General features: G+C 42.2%; 1 protein-coding gene across 17 annotated transcripts in view; it reads left to right on the top strand.

Annotated features, from left to right (window-relative positions):
- Window positions 1–15,239, top strand: part of NEXMIF (neurite extension and migration factor) — a 292,741-nt gene that overhangs the window by 187,284 nt on the left and 90,218 nt on the right. For 16 of the 17 annotated variants that reach the window (XM_075940888.1, XM_075940887.1, XM_075940883.1 and 13 more), the window contains one exon: window positions 12,767–12,903. The gene's annotated coding sequence lies outside the window, so the exon portion shown is untranslated. Of the gene's footprint in view, window positions 1–5,613; window positions 5,671–12,766; window positions 12,904–15,239 lie in introns of those variants that run through there. The other variant, XM_006136185.4, reaches the window with a different exon arrangement.

Below are 15,239 nucleotides of genomic sequence, written 5' to 3'. Positions count from 1 at the left end.
AATCCCGGGTTCATTAGCAATTTTGGTCTCTTACATTTGCATCTCTAGTTCGAACTAGAGAACAAGTGTAGACGTACCCTCACACACAATTTTTGCACTCATGGAGATGTTACCTCTTACAAGGTGGCCAAAAAAATTAATTGTTTTGCTTCTCTGAAAAAGTCCAATATTGTTGATATGTAATCATTGGTACAAGGCTGTTTTAGTTCTCAAAAATGATGAGCTAATGGCTTTTTATTCAAGCTTTTCTCCTGAGGAGCTTCAGGAATATGAAACATGCTTTAACTCCATTTAGTCCCAGTGTTTGGTTTCTGGATTTATGTGGTCCCACATGTCTTTATGAAATTCTGAGCTTTTCTTTTCTCTGCAGCCATGTATTTAAATTGTGTTTTACCTATGGTATCCAGAACAGGATGTGCCATCCATAATTTTGTTGTAAATAAGAGATGTATGTGTATTACAATTTATATTTTTAATATTTATATCACATTGTGAATGGGCACAGTCTTTGTGCTACTCTGTATCATTGTACAACACTAGTTTGAATGAGTGCCCAAACTTGCCCATCTTCTTGAGAGTTATTTTATATGTCCAGTTGAAATATTTATTAAATTTAATTTATTAAATTTTGGTTAATAAATTAATATTTTTAACCAAAATAAAGTTCAGTTTCTGTCCTAAACAAACCTGTTCTTAAATTTCCCAGGAGAGCCTCTGTGCTTACTCCCAGATGCTTAATCCCTCTGCCCAGAGAGCCACTCCCATCTATATAGCCAGAGAGGAATTAGGGAGCTGTGCCTACTATAGCAAATTAGTAAGGATTTGGTGCAGAGTTCTGTGTAAGCAGGGCCTAAATTAGCATTTCAGTGTAGGGTTCCAACACCTGTTAATAGAGTATGTCAACAGAAGACAACCATTCTGTAATAAGCACAATCTGTTTGAATGGTGTTTTTAAGAAATAAAAAATCCTGTTTCCAAAATCTTGTGGTCTGAAGATGCAAATCCTGCAAAGTGCTGAGTGCTTGTTTGACTTTAATGAGAGTTGAAAATCCTGGGCACCATGCACTAAGGGTGCTTAATTAGCCAACCACAAGAAATGAAGGTAAGAAAGAAAGAAAGAAAGAAAGAAAGAAAGAAAGAAAGAAGTGAGGAATGGACATTACAGCAAATAAAAATAATGAGGTAAATGCTACGCTGTATGTAACATTCGCTATTTCAAGTGTTTTTTCATTGGTTTTCTGTTTTATTTTATCCTTTTTTTTCATCCTCTGTGATAGAAAGGGCAAAAACGACAAACCTGGCCTTGACTTCTGAATTTGAAAATAGATTTCTCAACCGCTAGCAACCGTAGGTGAAAATTAGGTATGATGGAAGCTTTGCATGAGTCTCTTTCCTGTCAGCAAAGAGTAGCTGTCCATACATGGCAGCCCACGGTCTGTGTATTTGCTTTTTCATTTTTCTTTCATAGCATAGCTTCATTAAAAAAATACAACCAAATCTATGGCTAATTATTGCAGCCTAAGTGCTGGCACGTTCTTTGCTAGTAGAAGTGCATCCATTCCACAGCACAAGGGGCAAGGACCCCCAAATTCAGAACAATCCTGATTTACTGTGCAGCTTGGGCAAAGTGCATTTGTTGCCTTGGAAACAAATAGCAGCAGCGAACAACTAAATGAAATTTATGGAATCAACTTCAATAATTCTTGATTATAAATGTGCACAAACATACAGAATTTGATGAAGATACACAGTATGCAGATGTGAGGGATGATAGTAAGTTATATAACTGCTTTGGATACATTTTTGGACTGTCAAGTACTTGTTCTCTTTAATTTTTTTCCTGAGGAAACTGTCTGTTTCTTTTCATAGCTTTGGCATTTAATTTTAATTTCCATGGTATGTTTTAGCTTAATTGGCACACTGGATGATTACAGTGTGTTGTTTTGTCTTTTGCAAACCCTGATTCAAATCTAACTCAGGATAAAAATAAAATTCAGAACAGTAGCATGGAATGTAGTGCAATGTCACACTCCAAATAGTATGTGAAATATATTTTAAAAAATACATTTGTATAGAATATCTCCCCCTATCCCTCTTATTCCCCACATCCTTGTACATGCCATACCTATTAGAAGCAAGGGATGCTATTATTGTTATAGTACAGCACATACATACAGGTATATTACCTACTAAATATTTTAGAGAGTGTGTGCATCTTATCTGTTTGAGTGTCCGTCCGTCCATCTGTGAGACCATTTGTTCAAGAACGCCTCCTAAACTAAAAGCTAGGATTTCCAAATTTGGTATGTGGCTTCCTCTTATCTTAACTTAAAGCAAGGTAAAGGGTTTGTTGTGCCAGGACATTGGAATGTGCCCAGAATCTGATTGTTCTTTCATAAAAATGGAAAGGGAGGAGTCTGGTAGAAGTGACATTTACACTGTAGAATAACCTCAGAGAGGCAGCAAGGGGCGTGAGAGATGGAGACCGGGACAGCTATAACCCCATTGGGCCAGCAGGGGGCAGGTGGAGACAAAGGGATAGCTATCTACTATATATTTCAGGGAGTGAGTTTGTGTGTCTCTCTGTCTGTGTCAGTCTGTCTGTCCCCAGCCAAGGGACATGCACCCTTCCCCCAGCTGTGCCCACTGCAGCTACAGTGGCCATGGACAGGTGCTTCTCACTTGGACCCAAGCTTCTGTGCTGAGAGAGGGATGGTGCTGTAGCCTGTGAACTGAACCTCTCACTCCTAACCCAACCCCAAAACAATGATTTAAATGAAGACACTCAAAACCCCTTTGAGTTAAGGATCTGAGCAATGCTAGGTAAATCTGCTAGTATATTCATAAAGATGCATATATTTACAGCACTCTGAAGAAATCACAGGTTATGTTTTTTATTGATGTCTCTGGTTTTATCTGTGGGTTGATAAAAGTTCAGGAAGATCAACTGACTTACCTGATGAATATGCAGTCTTTCCTGGAATTCAGTACATTTTCAGTACATTCAGTACACTTTAATGGACTCTTTCCTCTCCTCCCCACTCTGCGTGATTTTCATCTTTCTCAAGGAGGTAGGGAGGAGCATTTAGGATCCTCATTTTTCCCCTTCAGATGACACCCATATGGCCAAGACTCAATGCATCATCTTTCAGGCAAAGGAGGACTACACATAAAGACAGTAGGTCTCCACACTTATTCAAGGCTTCTCTTTACAAATCATATGTGGTCAGGTCAAGCTGTGTCTGCAGAACTTCCAGGACTCTTATTACTTTGGAGTCTTAGAGGCCAGGAACCAAACCTAGGTCTCCGACAGGGGGATACTTAAATCATAAACTCCTGTACACTGTCTACTTAAATTACAGGTAAAGTCCCTAGGAAAGAGATTTGCCTTTATCGTTCATTAAGTTCCTAGCATAAAATTGATGCTTTATCAGAGATGGATATTAATTGAATGTTACATAGCCATTTCAATTTCGGTCTTCTCTGATACTTTATCTCTGTTGCTCTTAATCCAGTCCTAGGGCTGCTTTTTTTCCCACGAAGAGAGTGCCAGTGTTGGTGTAGGATTCTTACATTACAGATCTTACAGCACCACAGCCACACTTGCCAACATGGAGAGGAGGGGGAAGAGGTCACAGTTGCCCTGGGGTCTGGTGATTCAAAAGAGCCCAGGTCTCCTGCCTGCGCCATGGGCCCTTTAAATCACCACCAGAGCCCTGCACAGTGCATTCTAGGGGGCACTGAGGGCTGGTTGTCCCAGTCCGGCCTCTTCCACCCAAGGCCCTGCCACTTCTGGGAGCACAGCGCTGTCTTCCCCACTCCACCTTGGCCAGGAGCCCAGTAATACTGTCCACAGTGCTACTGCTGCAGAAGTACAGCTATAAGATCTTCCATGTAACCATTTTTAGCTGGCAGGGAGAGAGCTTTTCTGCCAGTATTTTAAACCACCCCCAATGGGCGGCTTTAGCTCTGTTGGCAGGAGAAACTTTCCAGGCGCTGTAGTGCCATCCACACCAGCACTTTTGCAGGTGAAACTTATGTCAGTCAGCATGTGAGTTTTTTCCACACCCCAACTGATAAAAATTTTTCCTGACAAAAATGGTAGTACAGGTTGGACCTCCCTCATCCAGCATCCTGGGGATCTGACTAGTCCTGAACGAGGGGATTTGCCGGACCAGGAGAGGTCCATCCCAACATGGCCTGTGCTGAACTCCTGTCCCCTGCTAAGGCTCCAGCCCGGCACCAAGGTTGCCTGCCCAGCTGTTGCTCCCCAGGCTAGAGCTCCCTAGCTGCCACTGCTGGACTCTGAGCTCCATGGCCGGAGTGCCACAACTGAATACTGAGCTCCGCAGCCAGCGCTGGGTTTCTGCTGCCGCTGCCGACCCCTGCTACCTCCAGCCACAGGGAACGGAGCTCTCCGCTGCACCGCCCAGCTCTCTGGGTTCCCCCCCCCCACACACACACACATATGGGGCTCCCAGGAAGTTGCCAGTCCCTGCTCTGCACTCCTGCCCCATGGCCCGGCCTCCTTGTATCTGGATTCTGTGGTCTAGGAACATCCCTGGTCCTGCTGGACCATAGATGTTGCCAGACCAGAGAGTCCAAGTGAAGAGAGGTACAACCTGTATATGAAAAGCCTGAGGAAGTGGAGAAGAACATTAAGGCATGGTCTAGATCCCTAGCTATAAAGTGAGGATTATTGTAATTCATTCAGGAAGTACAATTTTTTGATCTGACATTAGTGGTCATAGTTAGGATTGGAGCATGTAACTGAGTGTCTTTAACGCTCATTGACTTCTGGGGGAGTTGAGGGCATTTGGCAACAGGCGTGAGGTGCTCAGTACTTCAGAAGATCAGGCCGTGATATTTTGTACTGAATTACAAGAGCCCTGCTAATGCAAAATATCTAGCCTGTAATAATTCCAGGTTCTATACTGGCATCAGCAATTGCAAAGAGGTTAACTAAAATCATGTCTGGATAATGGAATATGCACAACTGAGCACGTGTAGTGAGATAATTACAATACATTTTAATTTATTTTTACTAAGCATATTTCTAATCTCTGCTAGGATCAAAATTCAGCTCTCACTTAAATCAAGATGTAGGATTCTGTAAACCTGAAAGCCTTCTTTCCAAAATACAATTCACATATAATGATTTCTAAACAGCTCTCTGATGTTTACAGAGCGCTGTAGCTATTCACATTAACATAAAGCAGTGTAAGGCAGATTGAACTCCATTAGGAGCTAAATTTAGTGACTTGCTAACTTCTTTTTGATATGTTTTTATAATTTCATTGTATTATGACACTTGGTTTCAAATTTGCATGAGTAAATGAGCCTCTCACTGAGTCAGGTGGTAAAATTTTTTCACTTATCTACTGTGAAATAAGGCATTTAAAAAATAGTAAGAATAGAAAGTGATGTGTCCCTGACATATTTAGTTTATATTTTTTAGCAGTGCTGACTGAACATTTTTGAGTATTAATGATACAATAAAGCTATTTATACAACTTTTAATGGGCAAAATAATTTCATATTATCGAAGAATTTTGCAAAGAGGCTAGAATATTTTGTATAGGAGTAATATTTTTTAAAAATTTACATTTTATTAAAACAGAAATGGAATGGACATGAGCAACACATCTCAAAGAGCAACATTTATGAAAGGTTAGTCACCATTTTTTCCATGATACGGTCCTTTGAATCCAAACTAAGCTCAAAACAATAAAATTAGTGAATACATTTTTATATTAAAAAAACACTTCCCAAAAGCTAGTTTTAACAAGATGGCTACTATTAAATAATACTTTCCAGAGCAACTGATATTTACTGTTGATTAAGCACCATTCAGCAAGTATTCACTTGTCATCTAATTCTGTCACCTCCAGTGATGTTTTAATTGTGAATTTCTATTTTATTACTATACAATCACTATCATTTTAAAATCAAATTAATTATATATTCAAGACAAGCACTGGACTGGAGCTTTATGAAATCTAATTTATTTTTCCCTGCACTACAGTAACTAAGATGACAAGAGGCACTGTCTAATCTACCTGCCCAAACTTTTGCTACAATGTGTGTCATGGAGTTGTCTTAACTATTGAAGAAAGTAGCTGAATTAACAGCCCTTGAGCTGAATAGGTACGGTACAGCACATTCTGTGATAGCATCAGCTTTTCCTACACTATACCTAAACTCTTGGAAGGATCACCCCTAAATCTGAGATGGTAGCTCAGTCTCCATGTTCCAGTCAGTTTTGGTAACAATATTCATTTGTTAATGACCTGCCATGGATTTGGATTTGACCTGGTAATGTCAAAAGTGAGACGCTGTATGCATGATTACCAGTTCTCTTCATCTACAATCTCTCCTGACGTCATCATTTCTAACCTCTGTTTGCTATTGATTTTTTTTATGCTGTGTCATTAGTAGTGACAGATGCTTTTAATTAAAAAAAAAAAAAAAAAAAAAAAAAAAGCCCAAGAGGAAACCATTCTAATTTGGCATGACATTATGAGACAGAAAAGCTCTTGGCATGTGAGGTACATAAAAGGTCATCTTCCATTGCCACAGCCTTTTGGAATAGTGGAATTAAGTTCAAACTCAGGATGTTTTTGAAGTCTTAAATCTCTCTGGGGATTTCTTTCATAACATCTTCGAACTGGATAACACTACAGCAAATGAAATACACTGCACTGGATTAAAGGGTTATTTCCCCTGTGTGTCAAGCTGACACAGAATACTAAACCTCAGGTTGTTCTGGAGTCATCTCTATCTGTTGATACCCCTCTGCTTTACATAGTAGCTCATGGAGGCTTTGCATGGAAGTTTGTGATTATTTATTCAGCTTCATTGCTTCTTGAATGTGAAACAATTTTATGCAGAAAAAAAACCCAACCTAAAATAAAGCAACTAAATGAGAAGAAATTTAATGGGCTTCAAAATGTGAAAGAACTGATGCAGGGAAGAGCAAAGCTGCCTCTTCAGTTCTATTATGCTGCTCTATAATTTATACTGAAATACAAAATATAGATCTGTCTGCATTGCCACTCATATGTTTACCAGTGCGAAGCTTGCACTAACAACAGAGTGTGATATGTGCTACCATGGTCTTATCTGTCTATAGCAACAGTTAAAATTGGTTAAGGGCCACTTACTGTGTGTCTTTGTTGTAGAGCAAATGTTCATTTTGCTTTGGAACTGGGTATGTGCATAGCCTGTGCAGATTGGATTTAGCACAGGGTAACCAAATCATGGCCATCTGTGCAGTGCTGGAATCCTGCCAGAGATCACCATGGCTGAGCACCAGAACAAGTCCCTGTACCTCGGGGGTGGGGAGCAGAAGACTGGGGGGGGAGGAGGGAGGAAGAAAGATGTACAACTTAAAATGTTGGCCAAGAAACCTGCCCCAGCTCCTCCTGCTTATCTATACTGATGTGCTGAACCGTGTTGCAGTGTAAAATTAGGTGAGGTCTCTTGGTATCAGTCAAGGCTAAGCAGACATGGAACCTCTGAGTTAAGGGAATCAAATTCCCAGGCAGCATCTTTGAACTTGCTCAGAACACTCAAGGTTTTCTTTGCTGTTCCCCCCCCCTCTTCCCTTCACCCTGCTCCTCCTGATTAATTTGAACGTCGTGCCTAAGCTGAAATATAACTGGAGAACCTTCACAAGACTAACTTTAATCTCACTGAATTTCCGGGGCGGAATAAAATTGCAAAGCACCTTTCTTCCTGGGATCTTACCAAGCCCATGGGAATTCAAGGTCAGCTGAAGTTATACTATTAGAAAGCTGTGGATATCTTGATGGGAAGTTGTGTGTACAGAATAGCGTGTTCCATGTTTTTGGCATACCTTGGTGTCAAAAATATGATGGTACACATGCCACCGCATTCCTTGTGTCTTTGTACCTGTCATATCCATCCTCTACCTATATTGAACCTGTTGCCCATCTGTCTAAAAGTCAGTCTCTGAAAATATAATGTGCTTCTGACCAGGGAAGGTACAACAGATCTCTGGGAAACTCTTCCGGGCAGACAGATTTTTGCATGGAGGAGTGATGGCACAGAAACAGACACTGGAAGATTTATTTTCAAATTGGAGTGTACGTGCCAAACCTGTGAAGCTGGCCCTATCAGCCTGCTAAAAATGCCACCAGCACCTGCTATTCTACTCAAATAACAAAGGTAGCAACAATAAAAATAACCTACCTCAATTTCCTTTGGAAGACTTTATTTGTATTTTCTCTTGGTAGAGCGTTGACTGCGATAAAACAGCACTTTCATAATAGGGCTTACCTGTTGGATTGCAGGAAAGGTCATTTAAAAAAAAAACAACAGCCAAAGTGCCTGTTTGTAATGGATGTTTTCTTGCTTATGGCTGGTATAATCCAGTTGAGGAGTTCTCTTTCAAATGTAGGTTTGATGTGCACTGGAAACTAAACTTCAGCTTGAGATTTGAGGCTTGCAACTTTTGAAGGAGCCTTAGGATATGGCCGTAGTGCAGTCGGGGTGTGTGTGCACAGCATGTGTGGGCATACCCAAGCCAGTTTTAATGTAGCAAAAAGCCATAGAGGTGTGACAATACAGGATTCAGAATGGGATAGCTTCCTCAGGCCAGGTCTATGCTACCAGAGAAAGTCAACCTAAAATACGCAACTCCACTATGAGAACAGTGTATCTGGAGGCTATGTACCTTAAGTCGAATTTCTGCAGCATCCCCGCTGCAGGAGATCGATGGGAGAAACTCTCCCATTGACTTCCCAGGCTCCTTGTGACGCGGTGAAGTACCAGAGTCAATTGGCCAACAGTGGTCAATTTAGCGAGTCCTTATTAGACCCACTAAATCAAACCCTGGGAGGTTTACCTCTGGAACATCGATCTCAGGATAAGTGAAGACACATCCTCAATGAGCATCAGGTGTCCTTGCCAGGCTTGTACAGCCTGGTAGGAAGCCTATTGCTCTTGGTACCCACACTAGCTAAAACTAGTATCTACAGGTGCTACAATCACACCTCCGGTGCCATGTAGATACATCTTAGAAAAATGGATGTGCACAGGCCCATTGAAATCCAGTGGGATTTGGGCATCTATTACTCCTTTAGACTCTTTTGAGAACCACAGCATCGACATTTTCACAACTAAGTTAGTACTAGTGTAAGGTACTGGACTGGCAGGAGACTTGAAATTCTTTATTCAGCTGCAAACTAGGTTTGAACTAACAGCAACAGTTCAAATCCCCCCCATGCAGGGCCGGCCCACAACATTTTGGCACCTGAGGTGGGGAGCTTAAATAATGCCCCCATGTTCCCTCGCTGCACCAGCAGCAGACACAATTTTCTACACTCTGGGTCCTAGTGGTGCCCCCCTCCCCACTCCCCGGTCTGGCACCTGAGGCGGCCGCCTCAGTTCGCCTCATGGTAAGGCCAGCCCTGCCCCCATGTTGTTTGTTTAGTTAGTTGTATTTTCATAGCACATCAGAACCCTAGTTGTGGACAGTTACACCATTGTGCTAGTGATGTATAGACACAGGACAAATAAACTGTTCATGCCCCCAATGAACTTCCAGTTGAGTTGCCCAGCCTGTGCACTCAATTGTTTTTTACTAGGAGTAGGCAGAGATTTGCATCTTCATGGCCCACTCAGTTCTTAGCATCTCCACTGTGAGTTGTTGTTTGGAAACCTGTCCCCCGGAACAGGGTTGAGACCACTCACCCCCTTCACTGGCCTAACAACCTCATGGTGAAAAACTCTGTCTCTTGTTGCAGTTCTGTGGGACAATCAATTCCCAGATGTTAAAGCTAATATTATAAAGCTAGATGAATCTTTAAGGGGAGGATGGTAATCCCAGACCTCAGGAATGTGGTTATTTGAGTGTATGGGTTCAAGTTATTGTACTTAATCTTCTGATGTTCTTTTTACTAGAGCCATTTGTGCCTTTGGGTTCAAGTGTTTCAGATTCATCTTTCCATCTGGCCTTGTACACACCAATTCCAGTCATCATTACAGCTTTTCTTAACTCTCCCCCTCCCTGCCCCCCCACAAATCAACCCTTGCTTAGGACTCTGGGCTCTGACTTTTCATTTAAAATTGCAAATACCAAAAATATATTCTTTCGTTCCCATGAGAGCATTTCTGCTTAGTTCAGCTGCTCCACTGGCTCATTCATTCCCTTTCTCCTTTGAGTAAACTGAAAGCCACAAACCCTCTACAGAAATTCTTAGGGATAGAAGAAAGACTTGGGCTAAGTCTACAATGGCTCAGGGGTGTGAAACCCCCCCACTCCGTCCTAACTGCAGTATGATTACAGCACTATAAAGCACCAGTGTGAACCAGGTTACAGCTCTGGGAGATCTCTCTCTCTCTCTCTCTCTCTCTCTCAACACTTGTACCATGGCCATATTTTCCGTTTAAAGCGCTGCTGTGGCTACAGTTTAAACTTTTAAGTGTAGACAAAGCCTAAGCATGCTGCTTTTTAAGAAGACCTCTCCCAGGCATCTGATTTGTCTGTTTTCCAAGTGTATTCACATATAAACACCTACACCCATTAAAAATATGTGGGAAATTATAGCTTCAGTTTTCTGCTGTCCACAAGTAATTCAAATTGCCTACTTTTTTAGATCTAGCTATTTTTTTATCTAATAGCTCAGGAGCGGGTGCAGTGACAGCAAATGTGGAAATGATTCTGAGCGGGTGTGCAAGTTCTGTTTGTAGGTGGTTTTTACACCCTCAACCTAATTGCTCCCTATGAGCTATTCCGTATTGTAGTAGGGGAGCTAAAGATCTCACTAGGAAAAATAGTGAAGACTACAGCCATGCAAGCTTCCCCCTTTGTAGGTGCACGAAGATGCCACCAGCTTTGTCACTTCTTTCAGCAATTATCAGGAGGCAGGGGGTTTTATTAAAGTTTACATTTTTCTCTCTCAAAATTATTTGCTAAGAGCTTATATTATTTATGCTCATAACAACACTTCTGTCTAAAAGCAGTAACATCACAGAGTTTTCTAGCACACAGGGCACTGGGCGAGAAGTCAGGAAGCCTGGGATTTCTTCCCTACTGTGCCCCTGACCTTGGGTGAGGCACTTAATCTCAGTTCTTCAGTTGTGCTTGAGCTTCCCCATTCTGTCAACAGGGAGTGGAACGCTTCCCAGGTTTGAAAAGTGCTTTGAGGTCTATTGCAATGTACTGTGTAACCATTAGGTGTTTATTGTGATTACTGTTCAGTATTTCTGATTTATGTTTTTTTGTGGTATCGGTAAATGTGGTGCTGCATAGTGCAAATCATGATAATCCCCACCTCTAGTACTTTACAGCCTAATTTAGCACTTGCCAAGGACTTGTGTAAAACTTCTTGTTTTCATTGGAGCTTTGTATAATTATGGGTTGGGGGAGAAATGACTCTGCGCCTGTCTCAGATTTTAATGGGATACAAAAGGTTGGACAATTTTAATGTTCAAATAACACTGAAAGGGTTGATTTCTCCATGCTTGTTTCAATCATCTAAAAAGACAGTTGCATAATAAGAACCTAAAATTGTGCAGTAGAAAAATAAATCATGACTGCTGGAGATCAGTGCCAAAGAAATAGCCCAAGACACTTCTCCCAGTCAGTGTGTTGCTTTAAGAGTGCAGGTGCAGAGCCAAACATGGAGACAAGAGTGGAGGTGTGAAAATCAATCTTCTGTCATACATTAAAAAAATGTATTTTGTGGAAGACCTCCCCAAAACTTCCCATTTATTTGTTAAGCAGCCATTTACGTTGTGGTTTTTTATAGCTTGATTGTGTGTTTAGATGTATGTATGTATGTAGGTATTCAGGGAAAATACTTACTTGTAAGAAATTGTGCATTTAAAGCAGATGGTGTGCCATAAAGTGTATCTTTCGGGGTACTGATGGAGCCCAAAATGTTATCCATAGTTAATTTCACTCCATGATATGCTGCCTTTTTGTTAACAAGGTTGGGATGAATACTTGCATTTGATGCCTATTGACATCTGAATGCAGTGTGGTGGGAGAAACTTTTTGTCCATTTGCTGGGGGAAAAAGAGGAAATAGAAGTTCTAGAATTTCCTGGCCTTTGGCTTACCTTAAGCAGTTTTTCATACCTACTTTTGCTCAATAAATAGAGTTTTTGAAAGCCTTTTGACACAGATTGTTTTGATCTTGCCCTGGACTTCCAATCATTAGCTAAGTGTCCAGCAGTTCCTTTCTGGTCATCTTTTTTTGTTGTTGTTTTTGGTCTCTTCAGCTCTTAATTTTCCTTTTGGTCCCTCAGTATGGCCCCTATTGTGCCACTTATCTTTGTTCAGCAAAAAAATATGTACAGAGTTCCTTGTGCCACCCATGACGCTTAATAAATTGTCCAGCATGAGGTACTGAAGATCAAAATACCTCATCCTGCTCTGTCATCTCCAGCTAGAGGAGTACAACTCTACACCAGCCTGGAGAGGGCAAGTTCTGAGAGCACGCCCACTTCTGCACAGTTGCCCAGTGCACTGGCTGGCATCTTGCTGAAGAGCAGCAGAAGCTTCCTTTGCTGGCATTTTAAAAGCTCAGTTTTATTAATTTTTTTTTTAACAAATTGCTCTTCCCTCTCCCCCTCCAGGTAACTGACAACTGCATTCTCCTTGATCTGTGTGATATTGTATGTGTGCGTAAAAACTGTAGGAAGCATTGCTGTCATTAACTGTTCTTAATCTGATACCATGTATGTACGTACATAAGGGACTATTATGCACCAAATGGCTTCTCTTTGTTTTACAGTCTCCTTCTTCTCAAGTGTAAACCCTTCCATTCTCCTCTTCACCTACTCAAAGACCAAATCTGGAAAAAGTAACCAAAAGGTGGCCCACATCATAGACGAAGCAGGGAAAGTGGGATGGTGGTGAAATAATTTAAAGGTAAGTGATGCTTTTTTATCCTTTTTACCATCTCTTCCCTCAGTTTAACATGGTCTAGAAATCCTTGGTGTTGAATGGAGATTAGCCATGAAGCATCTTAATGTGTATGTATGTAGAGCTAAAATGGATGTGTGAGTGAAAACAACCATTTCTACAAGAAACACAGTGACGTAGATTACGTGGATGGCATTACCTTGCCTTAATTGAGAAAACCTTTATAAAGAGGCTTCAGAATTTTGAACCTTCTCCTTTTGATATACAGTTGTGTTGTGTGTTTTTTATTTGCATTGAAACTTGGATATGAAATGGAATAACTGATCGTTAGCATTTTATTTGTACTTTGTGGAATGTCGTGACTGCCTATTCTGAAATCTTTCACTGTTGTGGTTTTTGATAGATTTATTAATGGAGGGACCGAAAAAGGAATGTATTTCTCACTTCCTCAATAGGAGATTAGGGTATTTTAATTATCAGCTGTCACTGGTCTTCCAAAAAATGCTCAACGGTATAAAGGATAACGAAGGCACCAACTTGCAATTTGCATGAGGTCAGGGTGCCATCTAACTGGAAATGTGCATCTTAGGAGACTTATTCGTACTGATCTTTCCTTTACCCAGAGAAAGGGAAAAGATCAAGATATAATAATGATCTATCACCCCTGCCTTTGTAAATGAGGATCCTGTCAGAAATAAAGTTGCTAGAAAGCATTATTTAGGATTAGTGGTCTTTAAATGTTAAGAGAACAAATTTTCAAAGGTGGCATGAGCATGCAATTACCTGCATTTCCTCAGATACTGATTCATAGGTAGATACGAAGCACAGTTGTTCATGTCAAACATTTTGCTATATGCTACTAGCACATTTATCTGGTATTGCTCAGGTTATTAAGGAGGGGCTCAGGGCAGGGGGCCTAAGGACTAGTGGATGCAGGACTAAGGATTGGGGGGTGAGGAGGTGCTCAGAGTGGGGGATACAGGGGATGGGAGGGAGGGCTCAGGGCTAGGGATGTCAAATTTTGAATATTTGGCTAATCAAATAGTCGATGCAATTTGCATCAACTATTTGATTAGTCGGTAAGGGCACTTCTGCCTTTGAAGTGTAGGAACAGGGTTGCTGCTACACTTCAAAAGCAGAAGTGCTGCAGGGAACTCGGGGTCAGCGGGGAACTGCTTGAGTCCCCTATTGGCCCCATGCTCCCTGCGGCATTTCAAAGCAGCAGTACCGCATAGAGCCCGGGGTATCGGGGGGGAGGTCCCCAGCTGATCCTGGGCTCCACACAGCGCTGCCTCTTTGAAGCACCCCTTCCTCCTCCCCCCCCTTGCTGCCTCTTTCTGATAGAGGCAGCAAGTTGGGGGGAAGCGACTAGTCGACTAGCCTGTGAACTATCCAATAAGCAGGGCTCGCTGAGCGGCGGCAAGCCCCGCTCGCCAGCCACGGTGTTCTGCGTGCTGTGCATGCGCAGGTTGCTCTGCACCAGCTCTTCCAGGGTGTAATCTACTCACCAGAGGCAAGTAGATTACATTGTTTTTTGAGCCCTGCCAATAAGCATTTGCTTATTGGATAGTCGAGTAGTTGTTCACACCCCTGCTCAGGGCAGAGGGGAGGGAGGTGCAGGAGTCAGAGCAGGGAGTGGGAAAGTGTGTGTTGGGGGGCCTCAGGGCAGAGGACGTGGGTACAGGAGGTAGGTCAGTTCCCTTGGGTGGCCGGGGCATGGGCTGGCCAGGTTGGCTTCCTGGGGGCCATGCTACCTGGGCATGGGCTGGCCAGGCACTGGCAAAGGAACCTTACCCATGTCTAGTGACCGGCAACATCCAGACTCCCGTCCCAAGCTGGCCACTGTCTTACGGGTGCACCTGCCCCTCTCTGGTTATTCTGCAGTATAACTGTGCCTGCTAGCAAACCCCTCCGTTTGCATTTTATGAGAAAATCATATTCCAGGTAGGAATGTGAAATCCCATTTAATTGGCTAACCAGTTAAACATTAAGTTTAACTGATTAACCAGTTAAACTGGGAAAAGGTGGATTGGAGCACCCAAGACCCACCGCAAATGGGAGTTGCTCCAGCAGGGCTGGAGCACCATAGCTCCACTATGGACAAGGACTGCTCCGGCTGGGCTACAGCATCCCTGCCCACCACAGGCATTTCTGGGCTGGAGTAGCCCCCTGCCCGCAGTGGGAGGGAGGCTGCTTCAGCCCTCACTGGTTAACCATAACCCGTAAGCCTCACTAGTTAACCATTAACATCCCTAATTCAAGGAATTGTCCTAGTACAACCAAAACCTTCACTTCCTTAAGTTAAGATAAGAGGAAGCTGCATAGCAAATTTGTTAGTCCTA

Source organism: Pelodiscus sinensis, chromosome 13 (genome assembly GCF_049634645.1).
Source record: "Pelodiscus sinensis isolate JC-2024 chromosome 13, ASM4963464v1, whole genome shotgun sequence".
NCBI classification, from domain to species: Eukaryota; Metazoa; Chordata; order Testudines; family Trionychidae; genus Pelodiscus; species Pelodiscus sinensis.
This window is presented reverse-complemented; position numbering and strand designations above follow the sequence as displayed.